At 38.9% G+C, this 13,818-nt stretch overlaps 1 protein-coding gene across 1 annotated transcript in view; it reads left to right on the top strand.

Moving 5' to 3' along the window:
• The first annotated feature begins 354 nt into the window (after positions 1–354).
• LOC126183782 (solute carrier family 41 member 1-like) overlaps positions 355–13,818 on the top strand; it is a 65,868-nt gene continuing 52,404 nt past the window's right edge. Inside the window, exons 1-2 of the mRNA XM_049926019.1 lie at positions 355–788; positions 4,856–4,875. The gene's annotated coding sequence lies outside the window, so the exon portion shown is untranslated. The remainder of the gene's footprint in view (positions 789–4,855; positions 4,876–13,818) is intronic.

Below are 13,818 nucleotides of genomic sequence, written 5' to 3'. Positions count from 1 at the left end.
AATGTATTATAATATAGGATAACGCATACACCAGAATACTGGCACTCAGACTTGCATGAAAATGTGTTCATACTAGCTTTCAAGTCAGTTCTGGAAGAAAAAAAAAAAAAAGAAATGTGTATAGACGTAAATTGTTCTCTTGTAATTTTCAATAAGGAATGAATTAATGCTCTGCAGGTTCTCACATACATCTGAAATGTCATCTTCATATGAAGTTACTACTGTGTGTAATCTCACCACAAGAAGCAACTGTTCCAGAGCGCCTCCTGTATAGTTGGCGATCTCCTGGCACATCTCTTGCTGTGCATATCTTCGACCGAAGTGCTAACACGTGGTAAACCAAGTGACAGTCGAACAACAGTACGCGTGATGCTGTGGATGTGAGGGATTGCGTGTGCGTCCGGTGATGTGGTCGTGAGGATTTACGTGTGCGTGTCGGGTGATGTTGTATAGGCTTTAAAAATGAGCGGGCAGTACCAAATTTTTGACGCAGTTTTTCTTAGCGTCACCCGATTTTCGTTTCATAAAATAAAAACTTTCAGAAAGGATTTTCTTCCGTTTAGTGAGCGTCAAGAACGTTTTTGTCGAGAGGTATAAACCGAAAATCCCAAAAGTTTTATTTATTGCATGCCCAAGGTTTTGCATGCTATTGCGATAAAAGCGGAGTTTGCACGTATTATCGTTATTTGTTAGGTGGCATTCAGCCACGGTACAGTAGGTTTTATTTTAAGTGACTAGCGTATTTAATAACTTCTTTCGTCGTATATTTTGTGCCTGCGTATTTTGAGGTAAATAAATAGAAAGTCTGCACATGTTTGGTTCTGTTTGGAGACTGTTCTCCTAAGAATCTCTCTCTCTCTCTCTCTCTCTCTCTCTCTCTCTCTCTCTCTCTCTCTCTCTGTGTGTGTGTGTGTGTGTGTGTGTGTGTGTGTGTGTGTGTGTGTCCGCCTACTTTCGCCTCTTGTTGTCTCTCACCGCGGTCATGTCTTTTTAAACTTGTATGTATGTCCTTTGAAGTTGGTTAGATACAGTTTTCTACAACCTGATCAGCTTGCTATGCCCAGTATTATGGCTAATTGGTATGAGTATGGGTTGACATTTGAATTCACAACTCTTTCATCTCGTTCCAAGTTTACTATAAACGTTGACAATCTAATATTCAATCATCAGCCTTACAAATTAAAACGAAGTCCTTGTAATAGCTGTTGTGTATATGTTGTGCTTGGTACTGGGTTCAATCTCCATAAGCTATACGCTCACCAGTGACGTGTCATCCAACATATTAACATTTTACAATCTTTTTGTGGTGTTGTGTATGACAAATTTGTCTCATTATACCATTTACATCATCCTGTATCCAATGTAGTGTACGCTCATGTACTGCCATCGGCGTATCATTTACTGCACAGCGAATAGGCCAACACATCATTGCAATTTACCATAGGTGACTCAGTTTTACATTCATAAATTAGTTTAAGAATGAGCTTTTTCCATCCACATAGTGGGTAACGAACACACGGAATTTCCTGTGCTTTTCCAGAAATTATACCTCCACTTTAGTCCCCTCACAGAATTGATGAGACAGAAAAACTAATTCAGAAAGTCTAAATTATTGGAACGTTTCTCGGTATAATGCTTGTTTTGGGGGACAGTTGTATCACTGTGACGCCATACATAGTACACGTTGAAAGTATCAGCTGTGTGCCACGTTGGTATTCAAAATATCCTACCTTGTTCATAGAAAAGTTGTTTATTACTTCTAACTATTTTTACATTACCAGTAATACGCATAATTTTGAAAAGCACATATTTCCAGCTAAGAACCTTTCAACATGTCAAAAAGATTGAAAAACAGAAAGGGGAAGAACTGAGATACTAAAATCTAGTGTCCAGCATCCCTGTTTCAGCATCTGAGAATGAAGACTGTAAGAGAATCTTAATTATGTCTTTCAGTATTCACAGTATGACTGCAGGCTTAAAACTGATCTGACTGAATAACTTGCATATCCTCCTGCACAGTTTTGAGGTCTTCTTAGCAGACCTCTTCGTGGTGGTTGCTGCAAGTGTTCGTTACAGATACAGTTTGTGTATTGTACATATGACATTGGTGGTCAGTATTTGCAGTCTTTTTATTTTGAAGATGCTGAATGTTGTCACCTAATAGTATGAACAATTATCAAAGTCATTCAAGCATCCTGTCATCAAATTGTCTCCTTTAGTGGTCTCAATTGCCCTCTTTGTAAAATTTACTCTACTCAGTTGTTGCTATTCTTCTGTGATCATTTCCAACTAGTCCCATGATATTCCTTTGGGAATGGCAAATGGATTGTGCCCTTTTCGCATTTGATTAACGTGAAGGCAATCTTTTGGTAGTGACTCCCATATTTGCTGACTGAGCATATAAGTGTTATTATGGTTAATTTAAGATGTTTGTCTGAGAGACTTTCAATTAAAATCCACCCACTGTACACTATTTATTAAAACTACTTGTTATTTGATGTCTGTCATAGTGATAGTGTTGACACATTTGTAGCCAATTAACAGGGAGTGAGCGATCAACAGGAACAGTTTTATACAGGATAAAAGTAAATTGGCTGCAGACAGTGTCTTGTAATGTACTACATATGTACACTACACTACTTGAAAACTGCAATGAAGTGATCTTTTTTTGTGATGTGTTGGTAATGCAGGGCAATTCATGTGTGATGAGCCCTTTCTTTGGAAGAACAACTTTCCAGTTTGTGCTTTGTCACTTAATAAGTAATTTTAATCAGACTATATTTCTGTGTTGCTGTGTAACCCATCCTTGTAGATGTGTCATTGAAAGTAGTGGGAAATTCTTGTGTAAATAAACCAAGTACTTTTATTTTAACCAGACTACTATCCACTAATAGTGAAACTAATGAAAAGTTGTTGTTCCTTCAATTTCGGAAATACGGAAGCGTCCGATACCACCCGTCTGCTTTGACCCATGACGTCACAAATATGGCGGAAACAAAAACAAACACACACACGCACTTTCCACAAGAAGCCTAATGACACTAACGGGACAAGCGCGGGAAATGGGATGTTTTGGTTGGGGGGCAAACTAAATATAAACAAATTTAGACGCCTTGCGTAGCTACAACGTGTAAGTGAAGACAGCCATGCATGAATACCCACCTACCTCCCCAGGGGTCGTAACCCCTGCAACCCATAGAAGATAAAGATGCTTCAGTAGCTGATTAGTGTTTTTTGTCTTTTTTTTTTAAAAAAAATCTCACGGGATAGAATGAACAGATCAGAAAGATATATATATAATAAACTAAAACAGAAATTCGAGGAAACAGATAATTAAAATAAGTAATAAGTGTTTTTAAATTAAAAAAAAAATCTCACGAGATAGAACGAACAGATCAGAAAAGTAAATAAAATAAGATAAAACAGAACTGGAGACAACCACACTCAAACCAAACTCCGCGCCATCATGACGTCACACACAACACCCTTATGTCACGGGTCAAAGCAGACGCGTGGGATCGGACGCTTCTGTCGACCCTCAATTTCTTTTGTTTTCTGAAGTAATTGCCTCTTTCTTACTATTCACATACTACACATTTTGGTCTCTGCAATGATGTCAAAGACTCTTTAGCAGACCATTCTTCTTTTTTTCTTTTCATATCACCATTTAACTAAACTTTCTGAGTAAGGAGAGACTGGTAACTAAGCTGTTCAGACCCTTTAAACCCATAATCACCACCATTTAAGAGGTGTGTTGTTTTACATTATGTATTTAAGATTTGGTGTAGCATTTGCCTGTCAATTGTGTGCTGGCAAGGAAGTAGCCTACATGTTAATGCATGAATATCGATCTAGGAGCATGTTCAGGAGTGTATGAATTCTGTTGCATATAGAGCCTACTCACATGAAACTGATTTTCAGTGATATTAACTTATCCAGTTAATTATATGTAGCATCTACATCTAAAAAAACTGTAACCTACTCCTGATTAGTATAATAATTCTTCCCAGTAATGAAATTTCTTTCATTACAGTCTGTTTTGGAAAGGTGCAACATGTTACGTAAACCTCCAGTATTGCAGTTCCATTTAATTTGTGTTAACTGTAAGTAGTAAAGGCCAAATGAAGATCTGTTATGATTATGATTGAACTTCTACAAATTCCACAGACATTCCACAATATAATGCCTTATTCTGTGTCAAAGGGCTCTGAGCAGTATGAGAAATAAGAGTATAAATAAAGTGAGCAAACACATTTTAACGGTTCTCTTGATGTTACACCCGTACGAGTAGCTGTCATCGTCAAAGGTCTGTTACCTGCAGTCGTGGGTGAATGTTTGACAGTGCTAGCCTCTTGATCAGGTGAAATGTTACGAAAATCATTAAACAAACATTGGTTGAAGATCCTGAGATAGACGCCAGCAGGCAATACATTAATAAATGGTCATGAAAGGCTTGATACTTCTGTAAAATTACTAACACCACAACTATTCACCACAAATATTTGGCTGTAGATTTATTGTTCTAAACACTCACTAGGCATCTGAGATGGTTATACTGTAGAGTCTTAGGTTATTTTCCTAATCATTTGCGGCAGTTTTTTTCTCAAGAAGACAGTTGTAGTTCCTACATCAATCCTTTCAAAATGTTACTGTTTGTTACATTGCTGATTATACAGCAACAAACTTTGTTAAGCAAAATACACTTGCTATTAAGTAATTTGTAAGAATTGTCTACCATTGATTATTCCATGTCTGTTAGTTCATATGAAATTTGTATCCTTCCCTGTAGTTATAATATCACATAGGATGAGTTGCAATGTAAATGTAATAACCGTTCTTGTTTTATTTTTTTCAGACTGCTTCACTTACACAATGGTAAGTCAGTCTCTGTAACTGATTATCAAGGTACTGTTTATATTTAAATTACTAACTAATGTGTGTGCTTAAAGTCTGAAAGCAAAATGATGTAGAGTTAAATGGCTGTTAACATGAAAATTTTTATTTTCATTTTTGTTAACAAAGTTGGTGTTCGTGTTATACCTTATGCAATCTTGAATTCATTTTGGCTCAAAGTGTTTCTCTCCAGTTGCCTCCAGCAGTTCCTTCCATCTCTTGTTTGACACACACACACACACACACACACACACACACAGCACTTGATGAAATTAATTTTTTGGACCATTTCGCCAAAATAAACAGTCCACTTTGTCTGTGGACTTGGAGGGGATATTACGTGTTGGAGGAGGAACTACATGGGGATGGAGTTTACCTTCTGACACGCAAGACTGTTACACCAGTTTTGTGGCTGGCACGTTAGTTTGCTTCATTGGGGACGTACTGAATGATGCTGTCGTAAGACACTAGACTCGTATTTAGAAGAGCGGCAGTTCATAACTTCTTGACCGTTGAGATTTTTCCATGGTTTCCATAAGTTGCTTGTGCAGATGCTGGGGTAGTTCCTCACAAATGGACACTGCCATTTGCTTTCCCCAATCTAAGCTTGTACTCTTCTAATGACTGTCATTGATGTGGTGTTAAGGGGAGTTGAAAGGCCCTATCCCGACAATGTTAAATTTAGTGACTTGGCTTCCCTGTATTTCAGGAACCACTGTAGTCATTGACATAAAAGTTTTACAGGACGCTAAACTGTATGTTCTGAGTCTACTGAACCACAATAATTGCATTTCAGTCACTGCTGCCATGCGGGATTAGTCGAGCGGTCTGCTGCAGTTATGGACTGTGTGGCTGGTCCCGGCGGAGGTTTGAGTCCTCCCTCGGGCATGGGTGTGTGTGTTTGTCCTTAGGATAATTTAGGTTAAGTAGTGTGTAAGCTTAGGGACTTATGACCTTAGCAGTTAGTCCCATAAGATTTCACACACATTTCAACATTTTTTCAGTCACTGCTTTCGGAAGTACCATTTTTTAATTACACAGTTAAAATTTTGTGCACTTTTTTGTGCGTTATTCTAAATAATTTTAATTAGGCATAACATATGTTCTTCTTTTAGTTCAGTAGACTCAGGATATGTATGTTATTACTCCCTGAAAATTGGAATACTCTACTCGAAGTGGTTTCTGAGCTTTTGGGAAAAATGCAAAAGAAAATGTAAATTTTCAGGAACGGCTTCTAAAGTTTCAAAAGACTTTAACTCGCTTAATATGTGCTTAATTTTTTTAGTTTGTCATTCAGAGGCACCCTGCACCATATGTATATCATTCTCTTGACTTTTTTCCAAGTTTTTGCTTCTTTCTGGACTGCTTAGTGGCCAACTGTGCTGCATACTCTGCTGTATCAGTGTGAAGTTCGTCCATCTGTTAAAGTTCCCTGATGCAGTTTCCTTCAGGGTTAATTACCATATGCTGTAGCACCTTCATCCTACCAATGCTGCCATCATTAAAAGTAGTAACAGCATCACTGACCCACCACTTTGGTGTCTTTATTCCAACACAAACCATTTTTGGTGAGTGAGTCCATATAAGATTATTGAACAACTCATTGGGATTTTGAGTGTGACCATGAAGACACTTCTTCAGTAATTCAGGATTTGCCAGGTCTCTGTAAATAGGTTTTATGATATCCATGACTGTTGCTGCGATGTGATGTTTATGGCTGTATGAACTGTTTGAGTACTGGACATTGTGGTAATTGCACCATGAATCAGGTCCAGGAGGACGAAGGTAGTGTACTGGTTTTTCATCAGTTGACAGTCTGTGGAAGAGGGTAGCCCATACGGCCTGCTTCGTTTTCAATAGGTCCTCCTTATTATTTCTTATGGCCATTCCATAATACTGCTGTAGTTCATCAGTCATTTTGTCTGTGAGCCTGCCTCTTATGGTTTTACCATCAGAAAGTTTCTTGCCTCTCAAGCTTTGTTTCAACTTCAACCTGGTGCCCATCCTCTTCTCGACGTGACCTTTATAACACAGCAGTTCACAGCCTTCTACATAAAAAATTACCGATTTTATTAGATCTTGAAGTAATGCACGTAAAATTTTTAATATACTCACTTCTGTTTAAATATAATCTACACCGGTTCAAAATGTTAACATTTTTATGTGCAGTATTTAGAGATCTAATAAAATTGGTAATTTTTTATATAGAAGGCAGTGGATTGCTGTGTTATAAAGGTTATGCCCAGAAGAGGGGAGATATATAAATCATTTTGAGATAAAAATCCGAAAATGTGAAAAAAAATTCCATTCTCACTTCTGTTAAACTCTGATCTTCCTCCCTTTGAGCATAGGCTTGGGGCATGTTATTCTGCTTATAATCAGTAGATTTCAGGTTAGCCTAAGACTGAAACTCTTTTAGTGAAGAAATTCTTAATATCAACCCTTGACCCAGAAAGACCACTGTATGGACTTGTTTGTTTTATATTTGAATGAGAAAAGTGAATGATGGGCTGTTTTGATATCTAGTGCTGGAAATACTCTCAGTACTTTAGAATGCAGTTTGTTTCATTCCATTCTTGTAAAGTTTCCTGTGAAAAGTACAAACCAATATATTTCCTTATCCTGTGGCAAAATAAGGTTAGTCCTCTATCAGGAACTACTGAAAAGCTTATTCTATTAACTCCTTCATTTTAATCAGGACATACATTGGAAGTTATTGTGCAGTAGTTTGGATTTAAAATTAGGTAAATACTGTGTATTTGGCTCTATCAAGGGTGGAAATGTCCTCCCTGTATTTTGCCCATGTAGACATTTTCAGACTTCATGTGCACTTTGAGTTTGGGTTAGCAAACCACTTAGTCAAAAAAACAAAACGTATCACTGTGCTTCATCTGAACATTTCAAATATATATTTTGCCATAATCAGTCATTAACAAACCAAATTTTCTTAATGTTGTCTGCAGAAGAGAAGTTACATTTATAACTAAGAATACTAGCTGTTCATTATCACTGTATCTAATAAGAATGAGATGAATATCAATTCATTCACTGAAATGTATGTTGTATAACTAACTCCTAAGCACAAGAGTCTGATCAAACAGTGGAGGGAGAGAGTGAGAGTGAGTGTATGGGGGGGGATTAAATTATATACTTCATAGAGCATGGTTGTCTATATTCTGTGTGTTTTTATTTGAATGGAAGTACATTGCTCCCAAATGCAAAACTCCCTTCTCTCTCTACCTCACCTCACCCCACCCCACCCCACCTTCCCCTCCTTTAGCATTGTAAGGCACTTGGCTCAATGCCAGAAAGGTAGACAACTAATCTACCTATAAAGCTGAAGCTCTTCTTATTCTGGAATCAGTTCATGGAGGCTCGCCAAATTGGTGGCAGGAACCTGAAATAGCATTTGCTTTGCTCCTTTTATCTAGCAAACTTATTTGTGTTGTTACCAAAATGGCTCAAAGCTCACCTACAGGCAGTTAGATGTGATACGGGAGGCTGATCACACAAAAGCAGTGTTAATGAAGTTGTTTATGTGTTGTGCTGTTTTGTGCAAACAATGTGATTGCATTTAGAATTAGTTGTCTGTGTCTTGTGTTACTGTTTGCTTCCAATTGATCAGGTAATTGCTCTTCATTACTATGTTAAACTCGAATAAACTTCTCGGCCAATATGTACATGGCAGTCACCTTCCTTGGAATTTATTTGCTGTCTTTCTGGTTGTGCAATCAAGTTATCATACGTATCATAGCTGAGGAAATATTTATCCAATATCAGTTATCTGTAATGTTGATGAGACATATTGCAAGTGATATAAAAACTATTAATACAAATTTTCCTGTGTGTGCGTGTGTGTAGATTACTTCCAAGCATTGCATCACATCTTTTTAAAGATGTGTGTGTGATGCAAAAATTTAACAGTATATAAGAATCATCTGCAGTGTATATGCTTATCTTACACTTTCATTAATACTTATTTGTCCAATGATGATACACACAATCTGATAACAATGCAAATCTTTGTGCTCCTGATTCTGTTACTGAGAGCAAAGACTTTCATCCCCAGAGACATTTTCACGTGTGTGTGTGTGTGTGTGTGTGTGTGTGTGTGTGTGTGTGTGTGTGTGTGTGTGTGTGTGAATGTACAGGCACACGCAGAGCCACATACTTTTCACTTGCGGAAATGGAAATTTGGTGGACTCTGGTACATAACAGTTTGACCCACAGCACTGAACAGTTCATACAGTCGTCATATTTTACTATTTGTGAATCTGAAACTGCATTAATAACTTTTTCTCCTATCAAGTGTAAATCTGAAGACAGTTTATAGAATATTAATATCTTTACATCAGTTTCTTGTTTGAAAGGTTAGCTTCACAACTTGGTTTTCGTCCTGTTGTTACCTCTATATAGTCCTAGGTATAGATGTCATCTGTGGGGACAAGAACACTTTCACCCTTATTCACAATTAGAGAACTTGCTACAAAAATTGTTAAGGTTAAAGTTAAGCTAAAGTGTGATATTGTTATATGATGGTGGTAATTTGGCCAAATACATATCAAGTAACGTAAGTCTGTGGCAATCACATGATGCACAAAGTATTGTTAGTCATAGGTCAAATTTATGTGATGAATTAAGGTGACCACATTGGGAGTTCGGTGCTGTCATTTTGTAGGAATTGATATTGAAACGGAAAACAATCAACTCGGAGGCTTACATTCAGACGGTTTAGAGGAGCAGAGGTGGCGTTCAGTATATGAGATGAGATCCACTTAGCTTCAAAGCCTCAACAATTACTTCGAAGTTTTGGCTATGAAATTTTTATAGGTGTCATGGAGAGATGTCTATAGGTGTCGTGGAGAGATGTCATTATTTTCCCATTCTAAAAAATTCTCTGGGTATAACTCAGTTTGGTAGTGATGAGGAATGAAAAAATAAATTACAATCTTGTTTAACAACCTGTTGGCAGTCTAACACAATGTTTTAATTTGTGTGGCGAGTTATAGATAAGTATTTCCAGTTGGCCTATAGTGATCAGATACATTTGAGCTAATTTCTTTTCTTTTTTTTCCCCCAATGCAAAAGTGTGTTATTTTCAAGATGACCCTACAAAAGACTTATAATTGGGACAGATGAACCAGTTCCATATCCAGTGTAGGGAAACAGAAATGTCTTTTCATACCACTGTACTGCACAGTGCCTGAGCACTCCATTAAAAATGATTCACAAAGATAGATAAATAGACGAAACAAATATTCTAGTCTTATATCTTGTATTGGTAAGTCACATGTCACAGACATTCTTATATCTGCTACTTTTATATTAGTTATTATCTTAATTTTAGAGATGAAAATGTCAAAGTTGAATGAATGTACCTATTGCCGTTCACTGTCTGACATCATCATATTGTTGGGTATTTGGCAGTGAGAAAACAAGTGTGTGTTGCACAGAAGTATGCAATAAGGAAAATAAACACACTGAACAAAAAGTTAGTCACTTCCAGTAGATATCACACTTATGCCATGCAGTACCATCTCTGGGCTTAGTAGTAGCATCAGTGGGATGAGGAAGTATGTTCACAAGTTTATTCAGGTATTCAAAATCCCACTGATGATTAGATCCAGCGGAGCTACCAAATTGTTAGGATGGTTGCCTACATTTCACCTGCTTTTAAAATAGTACCAGACCTTTTCTCTGGAGTTAACGTTGGGTAATTTTGTGAACCAGCAGAAATAATTTTGTGAACCAGCAGAAATATGATAGGATGCGTGAGTGTGTGTTAAACCAGGAGTATATGTGTGCAATCTTATGAATGTGGCTATTGTTATTACGGAAGAAGGAAGATTCAACAACGAACATGCAGGAGAGAGGGTAGCACTTGTTCAACAAGAATGTTGAAATATTGTAGTCCATTTTTGCAGTAACCTGAATGAATGGGCACAAGTCATAGTATGAGAAACATTCCCAAAACATCACAGAACCATCTGTATCAAGAATAACATCCTTCACACACTGTGGTTTAAATATCCTCACTGGGCCACTGCTGCGTTTGAGCCTCGCTTCATTTGAAAAGAGGCAGAATTATGCTTCCAGTCAGTAACTACTGAGTGTGGTGGTACAGTGGTTAACAAACTGGACTCTCATTCAAAAGCAAGACTGTTCAAAACTGTATCTGACCATCCTGATTTAGATACGATATTGCAGTGCCTGTGTTATTCAGATGACGATGCACTGCGGTGACCACAACCCTTATGAAACACATCAGATGAATTCGCTACTGCAAATAATGTCTACCATCAGCTGTAGAATGGAATGACGACAATGAAAATTTGTTCTGGACCGGGACTTGAACCCAGATTTCCTGCTTATTGCGAGCAGTCACCTTACCATTTAGCTATCAGTGATGTATGGTTGACGACGTATGGAAGTTTGGGTCTGGCAATGAGTTGTGCATGGATAGCCAAATGGTAAGGCGACCGCTCGTGATAAGTGGGGAATCCAGTTTCAAGTCCCGGTCTGGCACAAATTTTCATTGTCATCATTCCATTCTACAGCCGATGGTAGCCATTATTCGTAATTTTGAATTCATTTGATGTGATCCTGATTTAGGTTTTCCATGATTTCTGTAAATCATGTGAGGCAAATGGTGGAAAGGTTGCATTGAAAGTGCATGCCCAATATTTCTTACCTGTCCTTGAATCAATCTGACCTTATGCTCTCTCTCTAATGGCCTCATTGTCGACAGGATTTTGAACCCTAATATTCCTTCCTACTTTCTCTGTCGGCTACTATCCAGTTTTGGTTGTTTGTTCTATTGAAGACTTACAACTGTATATGCTGCTGTGAGCAGTTGCATTTTGCAAGGTACTTGATTCCAAATGTCCATTGCATACAGTTTCCAGTTTGTTCCCTTTGAAACTATGGAGATGGGGCCTACTTTTACTGACAGCAGCAATTTCTTTTCAGTTTGAAACCGATTGTCATCAGCAAGTAGTGACCCTGATTAGTCCCTGTTAATTAGGATCTTTTTATGACCTCTTTTCTTAAACTCCTTCCATGGTGTTGCCACCGTATCAGAGGCACCTTCAGTGTCAGGTGGGAGGTTTTGCATGCCTCAGTAATGTTGAGAGCTATGCTGGTGATAGGGTAGCTATTGGTGGGTCAACCCCAGGCTAGACAGGCATCAGTGAAGAGGTCCGGCAAAGACCGTCCTACAGCTGAAGGAAGGGTATACCAGTTTTTCTTTCTTTTTTCCCTGGGGAGCTCTACCAGCAGTGGTTGGGTATGGGTACAATGATCCCAGGTTTCCCAAGCTAGAGACTGGTCAGCACTGCCAGACCTCTTCTGCCGTAAACTCCGAGCAATGTCAGGACTTCAGGGACCATAATTACGTGTCGCAGTAGAATATTGGGGATTTCATGTCGCTTGCTACACTGCCTGGACTCTGAAGATACACATCTCAAAAACTCATCCTCAAGGTGTGCTACATGCTGATGAGGTGAACAGCTGTTGAGGTAAATCAGCCTCTAGTGGGCAGCCTCTGGGGCATCTGCCACCCCACACCCCAGTAATATAAGGCTTGCTCAGTCATGGAGTGCCCTGCCTGGGTTTACATTTGTTCCCTAATGGCTCTTGATATTCCTGTGGAGCGACCTCAGCTTAAAACTACCCATAACAAGATGGATGTACCATCAAGTAGTGCCTACACCCACCCAACAGAGCGAGCCTGGGTGCTCAATCCATCAGAAAAGTAGTCTCAGAAGAATTATAACAACAGGGCACTGGTCTGCTATAACACTTTCATCCTAATTGAGAGAGCAGGGGAACTTTTGAGATGATCTGCCCTTCCTATATTCATAAGGGGGGGGGGGGGGGGAAGGAGGGCATTACCATTTCTTAATGGTACATTTCTAGTTGAAACTGCCATGTCATGCCAAGTACGTAAAACTTCTGTGATGCAACTCCTTAGATGACGATCTTGATGTGACTGAATTACGTAACACCCGTAACTTCTGCAAAGGTGCACATTGGAAAAAGACTTTTATTTTAACTTTCAACACTGCGGAATAATCTGAATGTATGGTTGCATGTTATATCTGTCTTAAGGTTTGACTGTAGTTCCCATTCCAAAGCTATAAATGTCAGATTTGGTCATACCACTGTAACATGTAACAAAAGGTCCAACTGTGGAGATAGTGGAGGACCAACTAAAAAATTGGCTACTCTTGTACACTTTCTCCAAAAGATATAAATTGCTCTGGGGATCACCCATTATGAAGCAGGATGTGTGGAGCTTATAATGAGAATAGGAAAATTCAGGAGTTGAAAGTTCAGAAATGCACCCCTATGGTGAAGCCAAGAAAAGCTTTTAAAGCTCAGCAGCCTCTGTCATTGCAACTTGTTTTACATCAGTCCTTGACACTTTGCAGACTGAGCCATTTAGACATGATCTCAAATTTGGCACTGCAGTTGTGAATTTGCCCAGTGTCATGGTTGCATCCCTGTCTCCTCCTCCAGCTGTGCAACAAGCCACCAGATTTTCGCCTCATGGGTTGAAGTCACCTGTTACACAGCCGGTTGGCCAGAAAGATCAAAAGGAATACTTCCCCGAAGACTTCTTAAATCACTCCAGCCAGCAAACATCAGAGAATCCCTCTGCCAACCGGAAAGGCTCCAAGAATTCAAACAAAGGCATATGATCTTCTCCTTTGCTGACTCGGACATCCTCTTAGATGGTGTTGCCACATGATGTCCTCACCCACCCAACCTCTGTGTTGCCAGTGCACACCACCAACCATTTATCTGCCCTGAACCCTGCAGATTGACAGAGGGAGAATGCCTCTGTAGGTCTCGTGGAGCAGTTTCCTCCACACTCTGTGCCCTGTAGCAGTGAGTCTTCAAAGGCTGGAACTGAGTAGTCAC

This window comes from Schistocerca cancellata, chromosome 4 (assembly GCF_023864275.1).
Source record: "Schistocerca cancellata isolate TAMUIC-IGC-003103 chromosome 4, iqSchCanc2.1, whole genome shotgun sequence".
NCBI classification, from domain to species: domain Eukaryota; kingdom Metazoa; phylum Arthropoda; class Insecta; order Orthoptera; family Acrididae; genus Schistocerca; species Schistocerca cancellata.
This window is presented reverse-complemented; position numbering and strand designations above follow the sequence as displayed.